Genomic DNA, 23786 nt, shown 5'->3' on the forward strand with positions numbered 1-23786 from the left:
GCATCTGCTTCTGGTGAGGCAGAAGTAGGGAACTTTCAATCATAGCAGAAGGCAAAGGATGAGTGAGACATCTTACAAGGCTAGAACAGGAGGAAGAGAGAGAGGGGAGAGATGCTCCAGACTTTTAAACAACCAGATCTCATGATAACTCACTATCACAAGAACATCACCAAGGAGATGGTGCTAGTCTACTCCTGAGAACTCCACCCCCTTGATCCAATCACCTCCCTCCAGGCCCCACCACCAGCATTGGGGATTATAAGTGAACATGAGATTTGGGTGGGGATACAGATCTAAACCATATCATTAACCATGTTCAAAGTGCAGTGCAGTAGATCACTAAAGCTTATTCTTGCAATCTAAATAGAACTTTATAAAAACAATGGTTAGATTCCACAAAGTGGCAATGCCTCAGCTGTATACATGCTATTAGACCCAAAGGCCTGATGGGGAGAGTTAACCTGTTCTCCTTTCCTGAAACATTGAAATTACAGTTTTTGTAGGTTAAGATCAAATGTTGGCAACTTCATAAGGGTTAACTGCATAAAATCAGAGTATAATAATAAATTTTGTTAAACAGAGCTATGTGCTAGGCATTCTATTAGATACATTTTTGTTATATTAGAGTTTTACAAAACAATATTTTAAATTTTAAACTTTTGCAGCGTTGATATTGTTATTCCAATTTATAGAGGAGAAAATGATCTAATTTGACGAAGTTTGCATGGCTATTAGCTTCTGGTTTAAACCTATGCCTTTTTTTTTTGTTTTTTAAGGTGGTGAAATGAAGGAGTTGTTAGCATGCCTCTCCCACTTGGAAAGACAAAATAGTGTGGAGAGACTCATGCTGTGAACTTTTTTCCAAGAAGCAGTATGGGAACCTAACAAGAAACTGAAAGAAACCACAGACCCTTCTAAAGAAGCATCAGGCTTCAGCCTACACCATGAGCTATAAAGATAACTTTAAGTCCCCAGAATGTTCAGGGGGAGAAACTGCCTCTAGGATATACACTCCCATTGGGGAACCTGGCAACGCAAGCCTCAGAGGAGGCCCTCAACCCTGCCCAGTGCTAGAGCTGATTTAGTGAGCAGTGGGGAGTATATGAGAAGGAGTGGTATTGGGACATGCTTTGTGTGCACTCCCAGATGCCAGTGGGGACAAAGGGAATCCATTTCTGATCCTGCCTCACAGTGGACCTCATGGGAGTTGTCCAGCTAACTCAGGTGGTAGTCACAGAGAGAAACTCCCAGCTGAGATTCGTGATATAATCTCAAGTGGGGATGAACCCCTTTGGCCGTGGGCAGAAAGTGTGCTGTAGCCACAGGAGCAGAAGCTGGATGCCCCTGCCTGGGGGGCAGACTAGGAGAGGCATGACCTGAAAGCTATGGTTTCTTTCTCAGAGGGGAAGGTTTATGGCCTAGGGCTGTTTGGGGTTCTGAACATAGGCTGCCTGGAACCTAGCTAGCTACTGCTAGTGGAACACTATGGGTGAGAGACTTGCCTTGCTAAGTGCATGGAACCAGTGTAGGGCTTACTGCCACCTGCTACTCCCCACTACCTGTGTGGATTCTTCTGTGCAGCAGAGGTAGCTGTACTTCTCCCTGAAACTCTGCCCCAGAAGCCAGAGAACCTCCCTCTGGTCCCCACTGGGGCTATTACTTGTGCCCACACATGGGCAGCCAGAGCATGGGCTTGCATGACACAGCCCCCTCCTGGCTTTGCCCCTCCACCTGTCCGGTAGCTTAACACAAAGAACAGGGACTTTGGGGAGCTCTATGGCTCTGCCCATTGCCCGAGACACTAGAGTATCTCCCCTGGGTAACATAAAGCAAGCACAAATTCCACTGCTGCCCCCATAGCTGATGCTCTTTTGCAAGTGCCACCTCCTTGCTGAAGGCCAACTGACACAATCCATTACAGCATCTCCTGGTAGAAAAATACAGCATCAAGGAATAAGAAAACTTATGAGTGACCTCAGCTATCACTGCAACATCCTGGCTAACCAGGAGGTTTTGAGTGTGCTCATGTGACCAGTTTATTACTCTACTACAATGGGCATTTGAGAAAGCCAACACAAGTAAGGATATTTATAACCAAGGAAATCTCTCAAAATATGTTATTCCCCTGCCACCTCCATCAGAGCTGATGCTGGTACCTGCAGCTGGTCAGGTCACATCACTGGATCCCTTTCAGACATTCCCCAGTGGAGTGTGGCAGCCCCACTGGGTTGCTAAACCCAGAGAAGCAGCAGGATTCATAGTAGTCTGGCCCTCAAGGACTCCTACTCCTAGAGGAAGGGGGAGTTCTCCACATCAAGAGAGCAGGAATTCTGCTATTCCATGCAGAGAGGGACAAAAGAATTCAGATGGCAAACCTTAGGTCACAGAAATGTCTGTCCGTGAGAAGTGTCTTTCAAAAGAACTACAGATGCAGTGCTGGGCTCAGTAGGGAAAGTCTGTTACTCTACCCCAATAGTCAGATAGCCCTGGTGCTCATAAAGGGTCTTGGAGAAGGGGACTTCTCCCCCTTGCCCACCATTGCAGACACAGCTAGCTAGGACTTCTCCCATGGGAGCTCAGTATGGGTGCACCTGTAGATAGCCTTTGTGGGACATTTCAGGGTTACTACATTCACACAGGAGGAGTGCCTTCTGTGTTCAGGCTTGCACAAGAGGTAAAGTCACAATCCGTCTCCACATGGAATATCAGAATTCCTACAAATGAAAAGAGATGCCTGTCTGATCTGAATACCTAGAACACTCAGTCAGAATGTGACTGGAAGGAGGTCACTTTTCTTTTGGCCCTGTAGGGAACCTGGGGTGGCTCCCTCCCTTCTCCCTGAAAAGACCCCAGTGTGTTTCCCTTTGAGCTCCCAGCCACTACTGTCAATGCTAGGACCTCTGCCCACCGTTGGATATTGCATTTGCTAGCTTGTTTAGCTACACCTGGCTTTTACTCATGGACATCTGCTATTGGCCTGAAACCTGAACTGCTCAAACCAATGAATAAAATACTGGGGAAAAAATAAATTTAAAAATATACAACTAGAGAATGAGATAAGCATCATGAGACCTCTGCAATTTTAACTGCACAGCAGACAGTGAACCTACTTACACACCCAGCACATTGTTAATACAACCAGTATCTGAGAAAGCCATCATACAAAGACAAGGAAATCATAGAGCCTCCAGCACTGAAAGTACTCAGAGCCAAATTAGGTTACAATAAACTATAAACATTAAAGTCATATCCTTGAGTGGAAAAAAAGAAAAAAAACACACAGCTAAATAAAACATAAATTCAAAAATAATTAGAAGAAACATTCTACTCAAATGAGAAGGAACTAAAAAAATTATACTGGCAATATGATAAAACAGATTTCTATAACACTCACAAAAGATCACACTAGTTCTCCAGCAATGTATCCAAATCAAGATGAAATCTTTGAAATCCCAGATAAAAAATCCAAAGGGTTGACTATTAAGCTACTCAAGGAGATATAAGAGAAAGGTAAAAACCAACATTAAATAAATTTTTTAAAAACTCAGAATGTGAATGGAAAAAAATTTTAAAAATATTTTAAAGAAAAACCAGTCAGAACTTCTGGAAATGAAAGACACATTTAAGGTATTACAAAATGCATTAAAATTAACCCAATCACACAAAGATAAAGAAAAAAAAAGAAAGGAAGAAAGTTTTTGTAAAATATTGGATTCTGTAAAACGGCTAAACCTAAGAATCATTGGTGCTCCTGAGGGAGAAGAAACAGCAAAAAGTTTTAAAAAATCTTTTTGAGGGAATAATTGAGGAAAAAAAATCCTATCTTTGTTAGAGATTTAGATATTCAAATACAAAAAGCTCTAAGAACTCCTGGGAGATTCATTACAAAAAGGTCATCACCAAGGCATATCATCATCAGGCTACATAAGGTCAATGTGAAAGAAAGAATTCTAGGAGTGGTACAACAAAAGCATCTGGTAAAGTATAAAGGAAAACCTATCAGACTAATAACAGACTTCTCAGCAGAAACCATACCAGCCAGAAGGGATTGAGGTCCCATCTTTAGCCTCCCTAAACAGAATAACTTGTAATCCAAGAATTTTGAATTCAGCAAAAGTAATTTTCATAGTGAAGGAGAAATAAAGTGCTTTACAGGCAAGCAAATGCTGAGGGAATTTGTCACCACCAGACTGGCCCTACAAGAAATGCTAAAAGAGTTCTAAGTCTTGAAATAAAAGGTCTATATGCATCAGAATAGAACCTCTTAAAAACATAAAACTCATAGGGCCTATAAAATAATAACACAATGAAGAAAACAAAGTAACTAGTAATAGTCAATGTGATGACCAGAACAGTACCTCAAATCTCAATATTAGCATTGAATGTAAATGGTCTAAATGCTCCTCTTAAAAGATACTGAATAGCAAGATAGATTTTAAAAAATCACAAACTAAATACCTACTGTCTTCAAGAGACACACATAATATGGAAGGATTCTTATAGACTCAAGGTAAAGGGATGGAAAAATATATTTCATGCAAATGAAAACCAAAAGTGAACAAGAGTAGCTGTATTAGTTCATTCTCACACAGCTATAAAGAACATCCTGAAGCTGGGAAATTTAGAAAGGAAAGAGGGTTAATTGACTCACAGTTCCACATGGTTAGGAAGGCCTCAGGAAACTTACAATCATGGCAGAAAGGGAAGAGGAGGCAGGCACCTTCTTCACAAGGCAGCAGGAGAGAGAATGACCAAAGGAGAAACTTGCAAAACACTTATATAAAACCATCAGATCTTGTGAGAACTCATTATCATCAGAACAACATGAAGGAAATTGCCCCCATGATTCACTTACCCCACTTGATCTCTCCCTTGACATGTGGAGATTATGGGGATTATGGGGATTATAATTCAAGATGAGAGTTTGAGTGGGGACACAGCCAAACTGTATCAGTAGCTATTCTTATAGATAAAAGAGACTTTAAAGCAACAACAGTTAAAAAAATTTTTTAAAACAAAGAAGGTCATTATATAATAATAAAATAATCCTACCAGAAGATATTACAATCCTAAATATATATGCACCTAACTCTGGAGCTTCCAGATTCATAAAACAATTGCTACTAGATCTAAGAAAAGAGATAACAATACAATAATAGTGGCAGACTTTAACACTTCAGTGACAGCACTAAACAGATTATCAAGGCAGGAAAATCAACAAAGAAAGACTGGATTTAAACTGCACTCTAGAACAAATGGGCCTAACAGATATTCACAGAACACTCTACCCAAGAACTGCAGAATGTACATTCTTCTGATTGGCACAGGCAACATTCTCCAAGATAGATCAAATGATAGACCACAAAACAATTGTCAATGAGCTTTTTAAAATCAAAATAATATCAAATATCTTCTCAGACTATGATGGAATAAAATGAGAAATCAATTCCAAAAGGAACCCTGAGAACTATACAAGTACATGAAAATTAAACAATCTGCTCCTGAATGGTTTTGGGGTTAACAATGAAATCAAGATGGAAATTTAAAAATTCTTTGAAATGAATGATAACAATGTCACAAACTATCAAAACCTCTGGCATACAGCAAAAGCAGTGGTAAGAGGAAAGTTTATAGTGCTAATCAAATAGTCTGAAAGATCACAAATTGACAACCTAACATCACACTTTAAGGAACTGGGAAATAAGAACAAACCAAACCCAAAGCTAGCAGAAGAAAAGAAATGACAAAGATCAGAGCAGAAATAAATAAAATAGAAACAAAACAAATAAGAAAAATACCCAAAAGATCAATGAAACAAAAGTTGGTCTTTGAAAAGATAAACAAAATAGCTAGATGATTAGTTGGACTAACCAAGGTAAGAAGATTCAAATAAGTACAATTAGGAATGAAAATGGAGACATTAACACCAACACCACAGAAATGTAAAAGGCCATTTGAGACTACTATGAATACCTCTATGTATACAAACTAGAAAATCTACAGGAAATTGATAAATTCCTGGAAACATACAATCCTTCTAGCTTGAATCAGGAAGGAAGGAAGGAAGGAAAGAAAGAAAGAAAGAAACTATAGACCAATAGCCCTGATTAATGTAGATGCAAAAATACTCAACAAAATATGAGCAAACCAAATTCAACAGTACAGTGAAAAGGAAATTCACCATTATAAAGTGTGTTTCATCCTGGGGATGCAAGGATGGTTCAACATGGACAAGTCAATAAATGTGATTTATTACATAAACATAATTAAAAACATAAACCATATGAACATCTCATTAGATGCAGAAAAAGGATTTGATAAAATCCAGCATCATTTTATGGTAAAAACCCTCAACAAACTAGGAATAGAAGGAATATGCCTCAAAATAATAAAAGCCATACATGACGAACCCACAGCCAACATTATACTGAATGTGGAAGACTTGAGAGCATTCCTTCTAAAAACTGGAAAATTCACTTTCACCACTTCTATTCAGTATAGTACTGGAAGTCCTAGCCATAGGAATCAGGCAAGAGAAAGACATAAAGGATATCCAACCTGGAAAGGGGGAAATCAAACTATCTTTGTTTGCTGATTATGTGACAGTGTACTGAGAAACCCTAAAGACTTCTCCAGAAGACTCAGATTTGATAAATGAATCCAGTAAAGTCTCCGGTTACAAAATCAATGTATGCAAATCGGTAGCAAAGCTATACACCAGCAACAAGCAAGCTGAGAATCGAATCAAGAACGCAGTTTCTTTTACAAAAGATGGAGAAAACAATACTTAGAAATATACTTAACTAAGAAGTGAAAGATTTCTACAAGGAGAACTATAAGACACTGCTGAATGAAATAATAGATGACATAAACAAATGAAAATACATCTCATGCTAATGACTGGAAGAATTAATATTATGAAAATAGCCATACTTCCCAAAGAAATCTAAAGATTCAATGCAATTCCTATCAAAATACCAACATTATTTTCACAGATTAAAAAGAAATCCTAAAGTTCATACAGAACAACAAGAACAAAAAGCTCAACTAGCCAAAGCTATCCTAAGCAAACAGAACAAATCTGGAGATGAAAGGCATTGCATTACCTGACTTCAAATTACACTGCAAGGTTGTAGTAACCGAAGCAGCATGATACTGGTGTAAAAGTAGAGACATAGACCAATGGAACAGAACAGAGAACCCAGAAATAAACTCAAATACTTACAACCAACTGATCTTCAACAAAGTACACAAAAACAGACTAGGGAAAGGATACACTATTCAAGAAACGGTGCTGGGAAAACAGGATAGCCACATGTAGAAGAATGACACTGGATCCCTATCTCTCACCATATACAAAAATCAACTCAAAATGGATTAAAGACTTGAATCTAAGACCTGAAACCATAACAATTCTAGAAGAAAACCTAGAAAAACCTCTCTGGACATTGGCCTAGGCAAAGAATTTATGACTAAGACTCCAAAAGCAAATGCAATAAAAACAAAAATAAATGAATGAGACCTAATTAAACTAAGAAACTTCTGTACAGCAAAATAAATAATCATCAGAGTGAACAGCCCGCAGGATGGGAGAAAATATTTACAAACTATGCATCCAACAATGGAATAATATCTAGAATCTACAAAGAACTGAAACAACCCAGCAAGAAAAAACAAATAATCCCATCAAAAAGTGGGCAAGTAATATGAATAGACAGCTCTCAAAAGAAGATATATAAATGGCTATCAAATATATGAAAATATCCCCAACATCACTAATTATCAGGGAAATGCAAACTTAAACCACAATAGGATGCCACCTTGCCCCAACTAAAATGGCCATTATTAAAAAGTCAAAAAGCAATAGATGTTGACTTGGATATGGTGAAAAATACTTATACACTTCTGGTAGAAACAAAAATTAGTTACCAGAGGTTGTAAATTAGTACAACCTCTATGAAAAACAGTATGTGGATTTCTCAAAGAACTAAAAGTAGACTTACCATTTGATCCAGTAATCCCATTACTTAGTATCTATCCAAAGGAAAAGAAGTCATTATATGAAAAAGATACATGCATATGCATGTTTATCACAGCACAATTCACAACTGCAAAGATAAGGAGCCATCCTAAGTGCCCATCAACCAATGAGTGGATAGAGAAAATGTGGCACATATACACCATAGACTACTACTCAGTCATAAAAAAAGAATAAAATGATATTTACAACAACTTGGATGGAGATGGAGGCCATTATTCTAAGTGAAGTAACTCAGGAATGGAAAACCAAAACTGTATGTTCTCACTTATAAGTGGAAGCTAAGCTATGGGTACACAAAGGCATGCAAAGTGGTGTAATGGAGACTCAGAAGAGGGAGGACAGAAAGAGGGTGAAGGATTAAAAAGAAACTACATGGTGGATACGATGCACACTACTCAGGTGACAGATACACTCACATCTCAGACCTCATTACTATACAATTTATCCATGTAACCAAAAACCACTTGTATCACTAAAGCTATTGGAGAAAACAAAATAAAACAACAAGACCTATGCCCTTTTCACTGTGCTATGCTGTTTCTTTGGATAATTGCAGATGTGGTCTCTCTATTTCCCCCTACCTTGTCCATAAATTTTCTCTAAAATTTCGTCAGGTAGCCACCAAGGTTTTACTTGCCATTGAACACTCATTACCTTTACATAAAACCCATTCCAGTTTTGTTCGACAAAGCTGTAGTTTTGTATAGCTTTGTCATAAACCTTTTATTTCTAGTGACTAGAAATCTGCCATGCTGTACTGCCTGCTTCTTGTTTCTGAAAGAATTTAACTGGTTATGCATTTAGCATTCTTTCAATACATGAAGGTAACCATGTATTGCCACACTCAACATTCCCTAATTGTTAGAAACATTACTGTATCACAGAAATTGGTGATCGTCCAATTATGGTTTATTATGTAATAAAAAGCATGGCAGTGGTGTTGCGTTACTAACTGTAAATGATTTCTGCTTCCTGATTTTCTGGGTGGAAATACAATAGGAAAACAATTAGTGAGAAAGATATTCATGCAAGCAAGAATTGGGCTTGTATACATTTATTTATTTTTTTAATTTAGAATCAACAAATGTGCATGCAAATAAGATGTGTTCCTGAATACTGCCAAGTTTGGCATCTTGGAATAGGATATGTATTTGTTCTGTTTATTGATGAGAACATATAATTCTTGTTTTTGAGGCATCAAATAAGTATAAAATAAGACACTAAGAAAAGAAATTGCATAACTTATATGCTACAGCATGAGAAATATCAATTGAAAATGCTTTTCCAGTCTTGTTTCATAGTTAGGGCATATGGTGTCGAGAGACCCTGGACTGTGGGACCCATATGGTGTAGGACCAAAATTTGACTGAAAATGGACAGTGACTGCATTACAGACACATTCAGGGGTGGACTTGAGAAGCTGTGGAGAGGAAAAAAATCTTCCCATCAGGCAGAGCTAAGAACAGTGTACCTGATTATTGTTTTGATATGCAAGAAATGGTCCAAGATGAGAATATGTAAAGATTCCTAGACAGTGGCCAATTGATGGGGGCTTGGAAGAAAAAGGACTAGAAAATAAGATGCAAGAAATTGTCAGGAGAGGCACATGGGACATGTGGGAGTGGCACAAAATGTTTTTTTTTTTTTTTTGTATTACATGTTGACAGCCACCAGAAAGCATCTACCATTGAAGTACTGAACCAAAAAATCGACAAAATGACTTGCCTGGTTGGTATTAGCTATTCTTTCTCATTGGCCATTCAAGAACCAGCATGTGAGTACAAAGGCTGTGTACAAGTCCATCAGCATAGACTCCTATTTACAAGGCCAATGTAATTATTTCTGCCTCTGAATTTCAATACCAACCCCCTGGCCTGGTACTATATTTGATAAGACTAACCAGCCACTTCACAGCAAATTGGCTACACTGGGCTCCTCCCATTCTAGAGAGGCTGTTGGTTCATCATCATAGGAAAAGATACCCATTTCAAGTATAGATTTGCTGTTGCTGCTTACAGAACCTTAGCCAGCTCTGCTATCTGGGGACTTATGAAATGCCTTGATCCACAGGCATGGATCCTACACAGCATAGCATCCAACCAGGGGAACCACTTCAAAACAAAGGAAGTACAGGGCTGGCTACACTGAATAAGATTCACTGATCTTAACATATACCACCCTAGTCAGAAGGCTAGATCCATGACAAGACCATGGCATCCAATGATCTTATATACCTCACATGCATAAGCAGTCAGCCTCAGTGAGCACTTGGATAACCTTCTAAGTGCATAGATGAAGCTTCAACTCAGAGGCAATTCTCTCAAAGGATTGGGTACCATTCTTTAGGATGCAGTATGTGCATTAAATAAAAAACTTCTATACAGTGCTGTGTTCCTAGTAGAAAAATTGCATGGATCTCGGAACCACTGAGTAGAAGCAGGATTGGTCTTACCATTCTTCTCGATGATACTGCGGGGCCAGAGGGGAGGTGGGTGGGACAGGTCTCATATTTCCCACAGTTATGAACTCTGCAAGCTTAGAAGCACTGGTCTACAATGAAAGAACTCTCATTTCAGGAGCTAAAGAAAGGTTCATTAAAAACTGTAAGCTCTGGTTGCTACCAGGGCACTTTGGACTCCTTGTATCCATGGACCAGCAGACCAGAAAAAGAATAACCTTCCTGGCAGGGTAATTTACCATGGTCAGCAGGAGGAGGTAGGGCTGCTTTTATCCAATAGGGCTGGGAAGGAGTATCTGTACAACTCAGTTGATCCAATTGGGCACCTCCTGGTACCTCTTTGGCCCACTATAGTGGTTAAGAAACATGTAGAGCAACTTGGTCTGAGAAGTATATTATTGCCAAAGCCCAGACATCTTAGAAAAAAAGATTCAGATAATACCACTTAGTAAGGCAATTAATTATACATGCCAAGATGGTAGCTAACAGTGGGGGAATTTAGAATTTATTATGGAGGAGTAAGGGGATGAGTACCAATTATAGCCCTGAGACCAACTGCAGTGACAGGGGCCATCATGTATCCCGCTAAGTTCCCTCTAAGATCCAATCATGAAGGGAAGCTGATGGGGTCCATGGAGGAATTCTCCCCAAACATGAATGGAGAAGCAGATACACGTAGTGCAAGGGGTGAACTGTGATGGTGCAGATCTGCTGTGGGGAACATAATTGACCAATGGCCGCAATTTCTGCTCCTCTGCATCCATTACTGTGTTCACACTGAGGCCACATCTTCCATAGGGAGCTGCCAGCCAAAGATCGAGCAGAACAAGTGTAGTATTTCTGGCCCATTCCCACTAGACACTGAATTCCTATGAATGGCCATTTTGGTTTGAGAACTCCCCAGCTTCTCAAATCTGGCCAAAACTTTTTTTTTCATTATACTTTAAGTTCTGGGGTACATGTCCAGAACGTGCAGTTTGTTACACAGGTATACATGTGCCACGCTAGTTTGCTGCACCCATCAACCGGTCATTTACATTAGGTACTTCTTCTAATGCTATTCCTCTCTTCACCTCCCACTCCCCAACAGGTCCCATTGTATGATGTTCCCCTCCCTGTGTCCATAAGTTTTCATTGTTCAACTCCCACCTATGAGTGAGAACACGTGGTGTTTGGTTTTTTGTTCTTGCGTTAGTTTGCTGAGAATGATGGTTTCCCGCTTCATCCATGTCCCTGCAAAGGACCTGAACTCATCCTTTTTCATGGAAGCATGGTATTCCATGATATGTATGTGCCACAGTTTCTTTACCCAGTCTATCATTGATGGGCATTTGGATTGGTTCCAAGTCTTTGCTGTTGTGAATAGTGCCACAATAAACATACATGTGTGTGTGTCTTTATAGTAGAGTGATTTATAATCCTTTGGACATATACCCAGTAATGGGATTGTCAGGTCAAATGGTATTTCTAGTTCTAGATCCTTGAGGAATCCCTATGCTGTCTTCCACAATGGTTGAACTAATTTTCATTCCCACCAACAGTGTAAAAGCATTCCTATTTCTCCACATGCTCTCTATCATTTGTTGTTTCTTGACTTTTTAATGAGCACCATTCTAACTGGTGTGAGTTGGTATCTTATTGTGATTTTGATTTGCATTTCTCTAATGACCAGTGATAATGAGCATTTTTTCATATGTCTGTTGTCTGCATAAATGTCTTCTTTTGAGAAGTGTCTGTTCATATTCTTTGCCCACTTTTTGATGGGGTTGTTTGTTTTTTTATTGTAAATTTGTATAAGTTACTTGTAGATTCTGGATACTAGCCCTTTGTCAAATGGAAAGATTGCAAAAATTTTCTCCCACTCTGTAGGTTGCCTGTTCACTCTGGTGATATATATATATATATATATATGTATTTTGCTGTACAGAAGCTCTTTAGTTTAATTAGATCCCAAGACCTAAAACCATAAAAACGCTATAGGAAAACCTAGGCAATAACATCAGGACATAGGCATGGGCTAAAACTTCATGACTAAAACACCAAAAGCAATGGCAACAAAACTTTCTTAAAACTACATTACAATTTGAGACCCTTTCTACTCAATTCTTCTTGTTCTCTCTCTTTCACAAGTGTGAGACCTGCATCATAGTCTGAATGCTTTCCCTACCTTCTCCTTCTCCCTCTCTGCCATCCTTCATAGATTTTTCACCAAACATATCTCTTGCAGGTCTACTCTTATCTTGGTGACTACTCCTCAAAAGATCTGAATGAACACAGAAACCAAATCCATTGGAACATTTCTCACTGTTATGGCCAGAAGTGGTCAACATCACAATTTTTTCAACAGTGCTATTACCCTGGCTCTTTCCACGAATGACGGGAACCAGAATATCCTTCTCCAAAGAAAGCCAAAACCTATTTTCCAATCTCTCCTTATAATTCTAATAATTAAAAACAGTTAATATCCTGCTAGCCTAAGGCAGCTGAAAGTGGGAGATGGAAAATAGAATTAAATGGCTAGAAATTTTAACCTAACTTTTAGCCCCAGCTAAGTTCTTCCATCTCCACCATCTCTATCAGCAATGCCTTCTTTGTCTATCATCCTATCTACAGGTCTTCAACAAATATTTCTTAAGTAAATCCTTGTACTTCTTCCCATGTCACCAATTAAGGGATTCAAAATACTTGAAGTTGTATATACCCGACTGCCTCACTTCCTTCATGTTCTTGCAAAGGAGAATTCCACCAGCCAAATTCAACACTGTGCTAGGCCATTTTCTTCCATTCTATCCCCTCATTTGGGAGCCTCTGCCAAAGTGCACCATATGCTTTTCCTGGCTTGTCCTTTTCTGCATCTAAAGCATACAATGTACAGAAGTAGAGCAATTGCTCAAATGCTCCTTCTGACACTTATTCTGAAAATGTGGGCCAACCGTTTTTTAACCTGAGCCTTTGTGTCCTCAGTCGTAAATGAAAGTGATGCTATCTCCCTCAGGTGGTTGCTAAAAGTATTAAATAAAATTACACTCACAAATTTTAAGAGGGCACTCAAATGTTAGTTATCATTATGTATTGATTACTTTTCTCCCCCATTCAACTGGATCCTAAGCCACAACCTTTTCTTCATAAACCTTTTCCAATTTGATAAAATGGAGACCAGTTTCCTCTATTCTGAACATGAATTTACTCTTTCTGTATGTGATTTATAAAACAATACTGCATACCTATCTGGAAACATCCAATGCTGCTTCACTCTTCTCATCCAGTTTTCTGTCTGTCTTAAGTGATGTTTTCTCTCATATTTTACATTCTCCTGTGGGGAAAATATAGATGAATAACTATTTTGACACATCTAACCCAGAAATTTGAAAAATTAAGCACATAATGTATGCTAAAAATTAGAATTGTGGTAAGTCACAGGATTGGTCATATGGCTTGATGTGTCCAATTATTGTTGAGCACAAGCGACATATGTCATTTCTGAATAAAGACTTTAAGAGCCATTGTGGGTTTCACCATTATTCTTTTTCTCCTTCTTTTTTTGAGATGAAATCTTGCCATGTTGCCCAGGTTGTCTTGAACTCCTGGGTTCAAGCAATCCTTCCACCTCAGCCTCCTGAGGAGCTGGAATTACAGATGTGCCCCACTATGCCTGACTCTTTCTCCCTTTTGTCGCAAGAAAGTCAGTGTTTCAATAAAGAGGTTCTCCTTCAGCTTCAACATTCAGTAGAAAGAATCCATAGCAGACATGTAGTGTTAGAAATAACCCTTTGCTTTTACAAAGAGATTTTGGAGTTGATTGTTCCTAATGCACACCTAAGCTCACCTAAGCTGACTGATACAATCATGATAGAATAACCTCTGCATGCACTACTCAATTTTAATGTATCTGCCCACAAACATAGGTGTGCAAGTAAAAGTGCATGTCTTTATTTTTCCTTATATTAACTGGACTCCTTTGAGGCTTAAGTTTAGGAAGCCAAATTCAGGGTGATTTATAGCCATTTGTGCCTTTCAGTCTAATATGTACCCCCTCTCTGGTAGAACCACAGAAACTACTGCTGTAGTTAATACAGAAAGGAGAGGTAAACTTGAAAATATCAGGGGTAAAGCAAACTAAAACCTCAAATCATTATTTAGCCATATTACTAAAACATGGACTAATATAAAGTTAGAAAAGGTACAGAGCATACTGAAATCAGATCAGTGTAATTTTTTAAAATCATGAACAATTCTTTCATTAAAGCCCTAGTACTCCTGCAGACACACTAAAAGGAAATGTGAAAATAGTATTACTACATTTTGCTTGATTTTTGGTTTTATAAACTAAAATATGCCTATAATTTCCATTATTCTACAAATTTCTACAAAATGAAAGAATGGAACATATGGATAAAGAAAGTTTCATTTGTTGCCAAATATCTTCTCTACATAACATCTGGATATTAAAACATCTGCATGACTGACAATTTTTCAATGTTTCATCTGGATATTTGGCAAATATGGAGAAAATGTTTCCCTTCTAAATCTAATTTTTATTCTTATCCAGTACTATTCTAATAGCATATTTGTTAATATCCCTGTCATCCTACTCTTTTATCAAATAAAATATGGATACTATTTTGGAGCAAAACAATACATTGTTTAATTTTATAGTGCATGACACAGTACAAGCTCTGAGAGTTAAAAAGGGAAATTATTAGTAAATTATTTCTCCACAACAATCACTCTATTTCAAGAGAGAATGACAATAGAATATATCTAAGCACTCACTCCACATTCGGTGGTCTCTATTGTGTATGCCCTTTATGTGACACAAGAGAATTATATTCTTTGGCCAGATGCTGATACAGTCCTATGGCATCTACATGGATGTCTGTTTGGCACTTGGAGTAAGGGAGGATATTTGATTGTACTCTTGAGGTTATGGAACATGGAGACAAGCATCATAATCATCCTTTACAAAAACTCCACGGGGCTTAGTTACATGCTTTTCCCTTGTCAACATCTGTCAAGAACCACATGTCAATTACTACTCCATCTTTTCTCAGGTAATAAAGAATAGAGAAGTCCCAAAAGAGCAGTTTTTATTTTTCCAACAATATGCCCCAGGCCTTTGCTTTTGGATCTAACCCTTATAAATTTTTGTCATTATCTGCTTACAGGGATCTTGGCAAAGAAGGAGGCTTGAATGGGAGACAAAGGTGTTACTTCTAGTACAGCAAACCATATGTGAATGCATGGTTTTGGATGTTTAATGCAAAAAAAGGCGAGGCAAATTTAACCAAGCTGTTTCACTTTCGCAAGGGGTATCCCTGTGTTTTACTGATAAAACTTGCTGTTCCTATTCAGTCTCATAGTTTTATACTTGTACAACTTTATTATCTTTTATTACTTATTTATTGGCTTGTACACATGTGTGTGTATGCCTTACCTAGAAAAAGAATTCCCTTATAAAGCAGTGAACAATTAAGTACTGATGCCATACTCTATAGCCAAGTTTATCATGCCCAGAGTGAACCCTATTAGCCACCTATGCTTCAAATAGATCATGTGAGAGCCAACATATTTTTTATGTACCCTAAGCAATTTTGTTTTCTTCTAAGAGACAGTCAACAAAAATGGACAGTCATTTTAGCAGAATGTTTTCATGGCATTGTTAGTTAATTGCACAATGTTAAATTATCACTTGCCCTAAATTCTAAATGCACCATTTTTTTGTAACTTTCAGACGCAAATCAGTAGAAAGGCTCCATATTTCAGCTCAGACAAGTAGGTAAGCAGTGAGCATCTAAGATTAGGTGTGCACAGAAGTAGATAAGCCATAAAGAGATGTAGGTACACTGCCACAGTTTCTCTGTAAAGAAAATAATTGGAAGGAGTTATTTAACAAATCTCATAGGTGGTAAGCCTAAGATGTCCTGAGGGTCTAAGTTCTGTTGTGAGTGTTCTAGCTGCTTTTTCTCCCACCAAAATTTAATAGATTATGGCTTTTCTACTTTCAGTGGATCAAAATTTTTGAGACCCATTGTGTACAGAAGAGCATAGTTCTAGGCATTAAGAACCAATTGCAACATCAAGAAGATCCAGATCTTGCCTTCAGAAGTTTAGTTGGATGACAGTGTCAGACATTCCTACACATAATTCTACAAAGAATGCCATGTGGTGGATTAAAGGATGGCCATAAATTCTTTGCTGCTTCTTCCACTGAGCAGCGCAGTGACGTCTCTTTCCCCCCTCTTTAAATCTGAGCTAGCCTCAGTGGAATGTGGGTTAAAATGATAAGCAGCACTGCCACACCTGGACTATAGAATGCCACACCTGGACAATAGAATGTGGCACAAGTGACGCTGAGTCAGTTCTGGGCCTCACCTGAAAGAGGACTGGGAGCCTCTATTTTCTCCCTGTTGGACGACACCTCCATGCTGTAAGGAATTACAGACTATTCTTTAAAAATAGTGCATGTGGAGAGGTTCTGGAAGAGGAAAAGCTATGAGGAAAGACCCCACATGAAGGAGCATTTAGGTATCATAGCTGATAACACTAGGGCCCCAGGCATGTGAGAGAGGCTTTCTTGGACCCCCTAGCCAGCCCAGCCAGCCATCAGTTGGATACAGCTTCATGTGTGACTCCAGCCAATCCCAAGTGAAAGACAAAAACCATCCAGTGAACCTGCATAATCTTGAGAAATAACAAGTCATTCATTCTTTAAAGTTCGGCATTTAAGAGTGTTTATTACACACTAATAATTAACCAATACAGCTAACAAATCAACATACATACCAAAATTTGCAGAGAGATGTATAGGAGCATCAAATGGGTATATGCAAGGATTTCTGAATAGAGGAACGATTAGAAGTTACAAGAAACAGTAGAGCCTGATGGCTTTGGGAACCAAACCTACATTTGCTTCTCTATTCCACCTCTTGCTGCCTCTATGATCTTGGGCAAGTCAGCACATTTCTTGGATTTTGGCTTTCTTGGGATTCAGTATAAAATAGAAATTCAGTATATGAGATAGAAATAATAACTCCTATTTCATTAAGGTATATAACAAAGGTAAGTAAATTAGATAATATGTATAAAGCTCTTAGCACAGTGCCTCATCCAGATTAAGAATTAACTGCTAGTTTTTGTTCTTATAAAGTAATCATGAAAGAGCTTTCTGAAGAAAATGAATTTTGATTTGCATAAAAATTAATTCATAGATCTTTATTCTGTAGTAATGAGATATACTGAGTTCAATTCTCCCTGAATCTCCAGTTACAATTCACATTTCTCTTGTTCCTAGTTGGATTACAAATTTCTATTATGGTCTCTATTTTAAAAAGCAATATAGTCATTTTATACAAAAGTCTCTGGGGCAAAGGCTAGGATCTGATTCAAAACCCATGTCTTTTTCCTCTTGGGCACACAATTAGATGTAGTAAGGTCATAGATTCTGACCAGTGGAATGTGGGTTAAAATGATAAGCAGCACTGCCACACCTGGACTATAAAAACCTCCCGCCTGCAATATTCCATGTGATGTCCTCTCCCAGTTGGTTGGAATGGAAGTCCTCACAGGGTGACTTATAAAATCTCCATGTGGAAGATGGTAGATCCACAAGATGGCAGAGGATCCTTAAATGCAATGTAGGAAGAAAGTTACCTAACCAGGAACTGCTCTATTTGACTCTGACAGGATTAGAAAAAACTGTTGTGTTGAGCCACTGATACAGTTTATGTATTATAGCAGCCAGCATTACCATAACAAATACAATTTTAATGCCATCTTTGCAATACCCCACAATTATCTTGTTTTTCTACTCCCACTATCCATTCTTTTTTCTTCAAAAGTAATCCTCCTTACTTTTCATTTCCTTCATTATCTACCTCCTCACCTTTGTTAATTCTTATCTTTCTTTCTTCTTTGTCTTCATTAAGACAACCATATTTTATATCTTCTCAAGAGCTGTGAAGATTCTTCCCCAGTGAGCTTTCTCTCACTAAATGGAAATAGAAACTTGCTCCTTGCTTCCTTCTTAACTGCCATTTCCACTCTTTTTCAAACATGACCTAACATGCATAGCAGGAACTCTGGATATAGGTGATGTTTAAACCTCTGTAAAATGGTGGATTATTTTTAAATGCTTAAAAATAATAATAATTTACAACTATTAATAGCTAGTATTTATTGACTAATTATGCCAAAGACACCATATATTTGAGGTCAATTAAATTGTATAGTGGTCATAATATCTATGCAGTAGGAATCATTGTTACCTCCGTTGCACAGATGAGAAAACCAAGACTCAGAGTCTTTAGCAATTTGCCAAAATTATATATCTGGTTCATGAAAGAGGTGGAAAATCTGAAGCCAGAGCCTATACTTTTACCCATACCCTCCCTAGCTCCTCAACATGTGGTTATAGACAGTATGTCATTTTAAGGTATATCACCTGACTGTATACAGGAAATATATAGGTTATGAAAAAAAGAATATATTAAAATCCTTGTTCATGAGCCAGACCAAATATTGCTGGCAGTATCCAGTTGCATACTAGGTATTAGCCCAAGCCATTAGTTGCATTAGTCCCATGTTCTCTTTGACAAATTTTTGTTCGGTTATAATGTAACACCCTTTTGCTCATAGGATCAGATGCTCTGCTTCTAAGTAATTGATCAATGCTGGTGATCAGTCTGCCTTTTCAGTTGACTGATTACCTTGATTCTGACTCAAATGATGATAGCATTCTATGCCTTTTCAGCTGGGAGCCTCTTCGTAATGCTAACTATTTCATAGTTATAATTTTATTTATAACTTGGGAAAAACACTCAGAAAACATCATCATGAAGGCTAGCATGTATCAAGCATTTATAATATGCCAGGCATTATGCTAATTACTTTACATTTATTTCATTTAATCCTCTCAGCAACCCAATATAATTGGAATCATTTTATTATACTTTCAAAAAAGAGAAAATTGAGACAAAGATACTAAGTAATTTACCAAGTTTGCACAGCAGAGAAGTGACATAACTGAGTCTGCATTTCTAACCAATACAATGTCTCAAAGCACAATCTCCAGGCATTTGGTCTGCAAATGGCACTCGGAATGATGGATTCTGACCCAGAGAACATTTTGCATCAAGGTCTGAATATGTCTTGGCCTCTGCTGTTTGTCACTGGGCCACATTCCTGAGTTATACTGGCAGTGTTAAGCCCTAAATTTGATGGCTGGCAGTTAATAGTATGTAAATAAAATTAATGCACATACCTTTTAAGGGATGTTAATATTATTGTAGTTTTCTTCAAAAGACAAATTTTTTAAGGCCACTAAACTGAGTTAGGTACGTATGAATTGATCTTTATACTTCCTCCCTACAACTGTACACCTAGGAAACAACTTCTCCCAGAATATCAATACCACTTGCTAGCAAACATTTTTTTAATCTGAGATACAAGCACTCAATCTCCTGAGTATGAACGTGCCATTTGTGGATGCTTTTTCTACATATATTCTAAGAAACAGCATTGTATTTGGCCAAGAAAGGAAGCCCCCTAAATGGGGGAGAAGTGTATTATACTCTTCAGGCTATTTTTTTTTTTTTTTTTTTTTGAGATTGAATCTCGCTCCGTCACTCAGGCTGCAGTGCAAAGACACAGTCTTGGCTCACTGCAACCTCTGCCTCCTGGGTTCAAGCGATTCTCCTGCCTCAGCCTCTTGAGTAGCTGGGATTACAGGTACCTGCCACCACGCCCAGCTAAATTTTGTATTTTAAGTAGGGATGGGGTTTCACCATGTTGGTCAGGCTGATCTCAAACTCCTGACCTCATGATCCACCCACCTCAGCCTCCCAAAGTGCTGGGATTACAGGCATGAGCCACTGCACCCGGCCATTCTTCAGGTTTTTTAGGACCTGAAAAGAACATGTAAAAAAAGTACCAAAATCTCAAAAAAAAAAAAACCTATATATATATATATAAATATACTTAAATTTTATATATAAATAAAATCTATGTAGCTCAGTGTGCATTTATTTCTGTGTAGAGACATGGAACTTTGTCTTCGGCCTAAGTATTCAGACAGCATCTATGCTTTCATTTATCTTTTGTCTAGGAGTTTAGAAGATCATCAATAACCAATCTCACTGTCATTTCTGGCATCCCAGGACTTATATGTGACCAGTGAGATTCTTGGGAAGTTACCATCATATCTAATTGACTTACCAAAATCAATAACATAAACAAAGCATGTAATTTGGAACATTGTTCATATCTGAATATTCACTTTCAAATGTAGGTTATCATTCTAAAAACAATCTGAAGTCTAGACCTCCTTAATGTTTTTTTATTGTTACTGTCTTCTCATTCAATTGAAACATCGAAGTATAGGTTTTTTGCCTTAATGCAACAAATGTGTTTCTTAAAAAAGAGAAATGAACTCAAGTCTACAAGATTATACACTAAAAACAATAGGGGGTATGGGCAAAATAGTATCAGGGTTAAGTCACTCCGCAATTCCACTCAAAACATATGAACTTTATAATTAATGTACTAACAAAAATGATAATATTCCTAGTAAAAATGCCAGCACAGCTTTTGAAAAGTTAAATGACTAATAAATAAAGAAATACTACTTTATAAATAGGACTTTGCAAACAATAACAGCATGCCTGGCTCATTTTAAAAAAATTATTATTATTTGTAGTGACGAGGTCTCACTATGTTGCCCAGGCTGGTCTTGAACTCCTGGGCTCAAGTGATCCCCTGGCATTGACCTCCCGAAGTGCTGGGATTATAGGCATGAGCCACCACACCCAGCCTTAAGCTGCTTTTAACAACATTAAATGGAAATTGAGCTGGGTCACAACCAAATATCACTATTCTAATAGAAACTTCTAGAACATGGGAATAAATATGAAATCTTATCTACAATTATTATAAAATCTATGATAAAAATTTTAGTAGTCAAATTTCTAAAGTTTGACAGGCATGGTGATGCCCACCTGTGGTCCCAGCTACTCAGGAGGCTTAGGTGGAAGGATCACCGGAGACCAGGTGGTCGAGGCTGCAGTGAGCTGTGATTGAACTGAAGTTGCACTTCAGTCTGGGCAACAGAGGTAGACTCCATCTCAAAAACAAACAAACAAACAAACAAACAAACAAAATCAGCTTAATATTGATTTTAACACTCCTTTAATTTAAAAATTAAGATGACTTGTAAATAATGAAATAGTTTTAAATACTCTAAAGTTGTATTGTCTCATATGGTAGCCACTAGCCGAATGTGATTTAAATTAATTGAAATTAAATAAAAGTAAAAATGCAGTTTCTCAGTCACACCTACCACATTCATGGGCTCAGTAGCTGCTTGTGACTCGTGGCTACTGCACTGTACAGTGAAGCTATAGTATATTTCTATTATCACAGAAAGTTTAACAGCTAAACGATAGTTCTACTGACCTTCAGCTCTGCCTAATTTCTGGAAAGTGCAATGATTCATGGGTCAAAGTTGCCTCAGATGGCATTAGCATACTTTTAGGAACCACCAATCCGTACAACTTTTTATTTCCTGCCTCTACAGTGGTGCTGAAAAATTATTCTCTCCTGGTTTTGCCTTGGATTCTAGGGAGAGAGGAAGCCCACCCAGGCACCCTCGGACAAATGGGCCAAGCTTTGCAGCTGCTGTCAGCACCCTGCCCAGTCCCTGGTTCTTTTGACTTCAGTGTGCACCAGCCACTTTCCAACTGCCAGTATTTCCATTTCTTTAGCCAAGGCCTTTTTCAGAAGCTGCTGTGAGACACTCTGCCCATACACCTGGCAAGCCAAAAGTGCCTGGGAATTTACATCCAGTAAAACTAGCCTTCCACTACCGATGAATGGAAGTCGGTGTAAAAATACTCTAGCTCCCCACTGCCTCAAGTAGAAAAACTTTGAGTTGTGCGTTTTGTAGCATTTTCCAGAGTGGTCTGTCATGGTAGTCGACTTAACAGTGCACCCTATATTGGGGATCTTGCCTTTCTTATATCACTTGTTCCCACCTCATCTGTTTATTTGCATCTCCAAATAAACCCCCTGTGTGCAAATCCTTGCCTAAGTGTCTACTTTTGAGAAAACCTAAACCAAGACAAAATCCAAATTGAGGGGATGGGGGAGAATAAGAAAGGGAAAGGGCTTACAAGAATAAAGAGAACTAACATTTCCAGTGTATATCATTAGATTTTAAACTTTTTCAGAGCAAGAACTGTTTCTTACTTTTCTATTCCTAATTTGTAGCACATGCAAGACTTACATTGCTTCACACATGTGATTTCTCTGATATCCCAAAAATCCTATTTGGGAGCTATTATAGCTATTTTTCAGCTGAGTAAATTAAAGATCAAATAATTTAAATGAATTGCCCAGAGTCATTCAGTCGGTGACAGTGTTTAGCCTGGAACCAGGGTTTCAGGCTCTAAGCCCTGAGCTTGTCCCTGTTGCTGATGCCACCCATGTGCTGGTCATCCCATTGACTTGTCTGAGGGCCTCTTAGCTGGTCTCAGCTACTCCTACTTCAGGGGAGCATTGCAGCACCGTGCCCTACGCACTCACCTCTGCCTGACTGAACAGAATGGTATGTTATTTATTTCTGCTTCTGCTCAGTGTTGTGTGTGTTGTCAACATTCTTTTCAGAGACCATGGCTGTTTATCTCTAGGTTTGATCCTAAAAACAATTGTGAAGAGGACAATGGAAAATTCCTGGATTCCTCCAGCCTCATCTCTGGCAGTGCTGACCTCTCCCAGATTCACCTTCTGAAGTCTCAAGGACCTGTGTTGTCACATGTGGCCCATGCAGTTCTGAGACTCTGGAACCATCAGAAAGAACTTCTACACCCCATAGGATCCATCCGGGTTTGGCTCTCTGCCCTCAGTTCCAAATCTTTTGCTCTCTGAATCTTCTACCTGAATTATTGGCTTGATTCTTGACTGGGGCTTTATTTCAGATCTGTGCCATAAGGATATTTTCCATTTAAGAGGCAGTACGAGGTTTCCATCAAGCTTGTTGGCTTTAAAGGGAGAATACCTGAGTTAGAATTTATTTCCATAACTTTACTTAAAAGGAGAGCGTGAGACCTTGAGCAAATTATTTCAAATTCTCTGTTTTGGTTTCCTTGATCTGTAAAATAGAGATGCTAAAAATACTCATTCATTTAAAAAGTGTCCATAGGTTGTTACGAGGATTACATGAAATAACCCATGTAAAGCACCTGGTCTATTGTAAACATGTAATTACTATGAGATAGTATACCTTCTATATAAACC

At 38.2% G+C, this 23786-nt stretch overlaps 1 pseudogene; it reads right to left on the reverse strand.

Annotated features, from left to right (window-relative positions):
• Positions 1 to 374: 374 nt before the first annotated feature.
• Positions 375 to 483, reverse strand: LOC118155153 (U6atac minor spliceosomal RNA; annotated as a pseudogene).
• Positions 484 to 23786: the final 23303 nt, after the last annotated feature.

This window comes from Callithrix jacchus, chromosome 6 (genome assembly GCF_049354715.1).
Source record: "Callithrix jacchus isolate 240 chromosome 6, calJac240_pri, whole genome shotgun sequence".
In the NCBI taxonomy this organism is placed as follows: Eukaryota; Metazoa; Chordata; class Mammalia; order Primates; family Cebidae; genus Callithrix; species Callithrix jacchus.